The 6,627-nt window shown below is 40.0% G+C and overlaps 1 long non-coding RNA gene across 1 annotated transcript; it reads right to left on the bottom strand.

The window, feature by feature from the left end:
• Positions 1–936: 936 nt before the first annotated feature.
• On the bottom strand, positions 937–1,480 carry LOC126410032 (uncharacterized). Its single transcript, XR_007573268.1, has 3 exons — positions 1,430–1,480; positions 1,279–1,337; positions 937–1,013 (listed from the first exon to the last, which is right to left on the bottom strand). It is a non-coding gene; the product is annotated as an uncharacterized LOC126410032 (long non-coding RNA).
• Positions 1,481–6,627: the final 5,147 nt, after the last annotated feature.

Raw genomic sequence — 6,627 nt, forward strand, 5'->3', positions numbered from 1 at the left:
CGTGAACATGAATCTCATTTCACGTAGGTGGAAGAAAGTATAAGGAGGTATGTGCACATTGAGAAGAGAAAGTAGGCCCGGGCGTCCGGTCGGACCCGGGTCCGGGCCAGGAAAAACCTGGCCCGTGCCGGACCTGGGCCCGATAGGGCGGCCCGGCCCGGCCCGACTCCCACCCTCGGGCGTCTGTCCACTGCTCCCCTCCCTCTCCGCAGTCCGCTCCCTCGCTGCTTCCCTCTCCCTCTCCCTCTGCTCTCCCTTCACGTCTCCCTCTCCCTCTCCCTTCCCGTCTTCCTCTCCACCCTCTCCGCTCCCCCCCTCCCTCTCCGTCTCCGCTCCCCCCCTCCCTCTCCCTCTCCACTCCCCCTCTGCCTCTGTCCCCCTCTGCTACCATCTCCCTCGCCGCTCCCCCTCATCTCCCTCGCTGTTGCCGCTCCCCTCTCCTCCGTGTGGGCCGTCGGCAGGGACCCAACGGCCATAGCCGGAGGGCGGGGGAAAGGGTCGGGAAGGAAAGGGGGTCAAGGTTGGGAGGGTGGGTCTGGCCGGGCCCGGGCCGAGACCCGGACTATTAGGCCGGGCCCGATGCCCAGGCCTAAGAAAAAGAAGATTTCTCATGGCTGGCTGTACAACAATATTGACAAATTTGTGACATAACATTAATTTTGCCGAACTGGTAAGCCAACTTCAACCGAGAAAGCAAACATGAAGGTTGAAATAATTTACACTTACAAAGTCCAGTTTAAATCTCCGTAATAAGATTGACCTGTCTCAGGTGAAATCGGCACATAAGTATCAAATTGGCTCCTTCGCAAACAAGAATAAACAGGCTACTCAGAATCTGAAATCTTTCATATTTTTAATTATTTTTTAAATTTAGATCACAACGAAAGACGGAAAGAATCATCCCGACGCAGTACTAGCCTCGTAGCCCGCTTCATTCACCTCGATTGACGAGTGTAGCCTCATTCGCAGCATAATTTCTTTATATGCTCATCTAATTCCGAAATTGTAAACATCTACATCAATAATGAGAACTATTAACGATCCTAGAGAAATGCAATCTTAGTTCTCGATAGTGAAACTGAATCATGAGAAAGAACGAGCATACACAATTGGCTTTAATCAAAAGTCCAACAGCAAACAAATGGATTTGAAGTTGCCGCGAATCTGGTCATAGTAGAATAAAAGAAATTCGGATTCCAAGAGATCTGGATGCTCGAACGAATGGAAAACATAGAGACTGCATAACTAGAAAGAAAACATAAATCCTCTCCGGGTTACCTGAACTTTTTAATAAAATCGGTGACTTCATGCCGCAGAAGATCAGTCATCCTTTTGATCTGAAACTTAGAAAATCACGCAAAAAATTTAGACCGAACTGGATGGATAGCCAAGAAATCGAGAGAGAGAGAGAGAGAGAGAGAGAGATTACTTTACAACTAGGGTTAGGGTTTCCCCCTTTCCTCATGATGGGAGAACGAACCGTCGAACTCGAAGCAAACAAAATTTGGAGGGAAATAGTGGCAGGAAGACTTATACAGCCAGTGGCGGCATTTTGGTCATTCTAGGAAATGGGAGGACAAGTCCAGTTACTGGACCTGGTTAGCTCTTCCCTTTCATCGGGTCCAGATCCACGGATAAATAGGGACCTTAAATGATTTAGTTGGGTCGGATCTTAGTTAATCGGATCTGGATTCAGATCCAGATTGATACTTCAGCAGCAACATAGTACTCATCTAAAACTTCTATCCTATGCTAGCCAATACAATAACTTGACACGTACCTCTGAAAAAGTTTGAATTCCAATCTGATTTATATTGGGATTTGAAGCATAAATTTAGACAGAAAACCGTATGGTGAATCCAAATCCGATTTAACCATGAGAACTGCTTTGAGCCGCCCAAAGGTCAGATTGGACTGGATACCTGACATTGGTATCTATGAGGTCCTATTTCATTTGGAGTTACAAAAGTTTATGTAAAACAACAAAGCAATGAGGAATTATTTACCAGATTACACAAGAAGAAGCGTCCTTCTTAGTCAAGTTGCAAATCCAAATTTAATGGCTTGATATCGTTTTTGGGCCATGATCATGGCATGTTCTCCCTGCCATGTGGATGTCCTGAAGATATTATAATTTGGCAAATATAATTGAATTGGGGTCTGCAATCTCTACCATCCAATTTTTATAATACACGGTCATAATTATGAACCTTAATCATGTTTCCTTTTTAAGACCCGCCATCTTATATTGCTGCAGAATATTGGTTAGATCTCTGTACAATTGTGTGTGTGTGTGTGTGTGTATATATATATATAGACACACACATTTTTTTATAGGTTGAGTCCGAAAGAGAGTTCTCAATATCCTACATTCTTGTCCGCAACTATGAACGAGGATTATTAGTATCATGAAATTGTTTTGATCCTCAATTGCATGTGACTTTTAGCTCCATAATTTGACATTTAATTTATAAAGCGAAGAGCTTAGTTCCAGATTGTGCTAGAATATGCCGTCGTTCACTGAGAATTTGTCCCAAAAAAATGAAAAAAAAAATTCCAATGAAAGACAATAAACATCCGCTTCTATTCAATGACACCATTCCTCTTGCACATCCCGTGCAGACCTGCCAGCCTTTGAGAAAAGAAATTCGTGAAAAATATGTTGCAGAGAGCTCACTACAACATGAAAATTAGTGTGTGTGTATATATATTTTTGTATAAAAAAAATCATGAATACCTCGACTCCTTTTTTCTTTTGGTATATATTTGTACATGCATAGCTTTATTCACGCAGCTAGATGAGACTCTTTGAATCAAAACAGGTTATGTAAACACCTCGTAAATTGTGCATATGGGAGTGAGACCAAAATATTCTTTATATTTTGGTATATATTTAAAATGTACATTTTTTATAAAAAAATTTCAAAAACACCCCAATTCCCCTACTTTTTTTTATTTTGGTATATATTTGTGCATGCATGGCCTTACGCTCAAAACTCGTTCGCCACTGAAAATACTTGTTTCTTCGAAACTGTGTCAAAATTTAAAAGGTTTAAGAATACTTCACTCTGGTCGCTATCGTAAGCAGTGCCCCAAGTTACTCTTGCAGTAAAGGGCACATGCAATCATCCATCCAATAAATTTTGAAGCCTAAAATTTTCTTTTTAAAATATTTAAAAATTATAATAGGGTAGTTGTAAAAATTTTGAAAAATGCAGTTGGCCACGAAAAAAAATCTTAGCTCTACCCCGAAAATGGACTTGGATTTAACTCAAAAGACACTACTACTATTGTTTGCATGGTCTGAGTATAGTGATCTTCCTAATTTCCGAATATTGAGGTGCCAGATGGTATAAAGATTTCAAACAACTAGCAATAGGGATGTGAATGAATGGGGGGACATACCTGATCGTTGATCCAATTTCAAATCCATTTTTCAGATTTGAGAAAGAAATTTGGAACCAATTACTCATTAGAAATGGATTTAGTATGCTCATCCATGAATCTAAATCTCAGTTTAAGGACATTAGTTGTTTAGATTTGAGTAGTTTGTTTGACAAGGATCCACTTTGTAATTGAAATTTTCATCTAGGAATGACAACAAATAACACCGCTCGTCTATCCAGCGACTCCCCTTTTCAGTCGAATGCTTTTTTCATTGAAGGAGAAGGAAACAAAGGAGAGGACGGCGATTCCCGTCAGCCTCTGGCGGCTCCTGTCGACCCTTCTCACCGCTCGTCCGTCCGTCCGTCCGTCCGGCGTTCTCTCTTCAATTGAATGCCTTCGAATGAAAAGGAGGAGACGAAGGAGAGGATCGGCTTTGATTTTAAGTTTTTAACCTAAGCCCTCTTTTCCAATCTAAAAATACATTTTTGCGAGACGATCAAGTTTAAAAAAAAAAAAAAAAAAGCCAACTTTTCATAAAAATTTACCGTAGCTGTGCCATTTTTTAGGTGTCTTCAAAACAACCTGAAAGACGCATATAAAATGCGTTTTATACGTATTTTTTTTCAAAAAAACACCTCTTATTCCCTTTTCAGTCGTCGGAGTAGTTTTTTGCTAATAATACGCGTTTTTCTTTAAAAAATGGCGTTTTGTTTTAAAAAAAATGGTGTTTTTTGTGACAATTAACTGATAACTGCGTTTTTTTGTGACAATTAATAGATAACAGTAGCAGAGCTCGCGTCGGCCGATAAAGTAGAGGATTCGACGAAGACAGCGCGTGCTTTCTACTCCTATATTTCTCCCTCTCTCTTTCTTTTCTCGCACGCGGCCTCTCCTCCTTGTGGCTGCCTCTACCCCTCCTCTTCCCTCTGACGACGAAGCCGCTCCCAAGTGGGTAATATCAGCAGAAAGCAACATGGGAAACAAACACAAGTTGCTTTCAGAACATCCAAAATTCATGATCCCCAATTTTTTTCTTCAGTTTCTGTTTTTGATTCCTTCAGGCCTATCTTTTGTTGAATGTGTATGTTCAATTTGTTGGTCTGGAAAAAAGAAATTGGGGATCATGAATTTTGGATGTTCTGAAAGCAACTTGTGTTTGTTTCTCGTGTTGCTTTCTGCTGATATTATTACCTACTGGGGAGCGGGTTCGTCGTCTCAGGGAAGAGGAGGGGGTAGAGGCAGCGACAAGGAGGAGAAGAAGAAGAATGGTATAATCAATGACCATAGACTATCTTGGTTGTTTCACGATCTTTCCTGAAGAGGGGCGCGTGCGAGAAGAGAAAGAAAGAGAAAGAAATACAGGAGTACAAGGGACGCGGTGTCTTCGTCGAATCCTCTACTTTATCTCGCAGTGAATCATGGTCGACGCGAGTTCTGCTGCTGTTATCTTGAAGGATTTGGAAGAATTGGACGCCGTGGAGGAATTTCAATTGGCACCCATCGCAGATTTTAGTGGGAGAACGGAGGCGATGGCGGTGCATTAATTGGGCAGCAGTGCTTGTGGAGTGATTACGTAGGGAATGGCAAGCCTGTTGCGAAAGTCCTTCCCACCACATTAAACCATAGCAAAATGCTTTTCTTTATTATATAGAAGAGTCACGACTTGATCATTTCCTTTAATTTTAGGAAAGATTACAACATTATTATGATTGTCATTAACAAATTTGCTTATATCATCTGTAGAGATTTTTTCCACCAGATTTATCAACATGACACTTATTTATAATAAGAGGTTGAGCTGTAGTGCTTCCAAAATCTTGTGTTGTAATCTGTTGTTGTATTTTATAATTAGTCCTACACATTATGTACATGCCTCAAATGTCAATGTATCATAAATATTATCTCTTAATATATTTTCTCTTGCTCTGAATGGAGGAGGGAGACCGATATAGTTTCCAATATCAAGTGGTTGATTTTTAATGTCGAACTTTGCCATATCGACTTTCCTTTGCTTTTTCCGGTTGAGAGTATCTATCACCATCATTTAGTGCATGTTTTTTCTTCGACCTGGATTGTGTCAGTTCCGGACAGACCTAGTCATTTTTTAACAAGTTGGATAAAATAAATTTTTTTTTTTCAAAATTCTTAAAAGGGCCGAACGACATTTTTGAAATTTTCAGAAGGGCCAAACTAAAATTTCTGACAGATATAACAGAGCACTTATTCTGGTCATTGGGCAGTACTAGAGTGAGTGCCAACAAAGAATTGGCCACAACGCGCACCCTTTTCTCCTCCAATATCTTGTTTGATTTCACCCTGTCTGTGCAGTTAAGGAGCACCTGTAATTGACAATCGTAGGGTTAAAAAAGCATTTAGTTTCACAAGGGTTACTGAAAAGTGATACTCATGTAATCTACCCAACATTGATGTAATTTTTGAAGAGCTCTCCCTTCAAACTAAATGAGACTTTCAGGTTAAAAGATAATGGCATCCCCATTTATTATTATTATTAAGATAGTCGACTGTGGAAATTGATTTTAAAGTGCTCCTTACGAGTCACCCACGTTCCCCTTAGTTAATTTCGTAGATTCCCTTGATTTCGAGCTCCAAATACAAACCGAGCAGCCTAAACCTACCCTAGCTACTTTGTAGGAACCCACGATTTAGGCCCTTCCCTTCACTAGGTCAACCTAGGATTTGAACCTTAGGACCCACCTTGCCTAACCTTTCATTGGGGCATTTATGCTCCACTCTTGGTAATGTTAGTTCCGATGTTGGCTAGGCATAGGCATAGATTGGGCAAAAAAAAAAAAAAATTAGGAATGGTAATTAAGGGTAACAGATCAGCTTCGAATCAGATCTACTATTATTATATCCACTTTTTTCAAATGTTGAAACATTTGGATTTGAATTCGAATCTAATTACGAGCTTGGAAAAGTCATACCAAATCTTAATCCAAATCCGATCCGGATCTAAATTTTAGATCAAGTCAGGAACACATGACCCTATATGACTTTCAAAAGGTAAAGTACAGGGTATTTATTCAAAATAAATTCGATTTGAATGTGAATCCAAATCAGATCGAACATTTATGTAAATCCAAATATGAATCGGATGTCATTTTTTATATTCAAATCTGACTAGATGGTTGCTTTTTTTTTCTCATACAACCGATATATATATTTTTTTAAATAGTTCGGTTGGATATTGGATCCAAATTGGATTTATTGAGAGATCGC

The sequence above is a fragment of the Nymphaea colorata genome, chromosome 4, assembly GCF_008831285.2.
Source record: "Nymphaea colorata isolate Beijing-Zhang1983 chromosome 4, ASM883128v2, whole genome shotgun sequence".
NCBI lineage: Eukaryota > Viridiplantae > Streptophyta > Magnoliopsida > Nymphaeales > Nymphaeaceae > Nymphaea > Nymphaea colorata.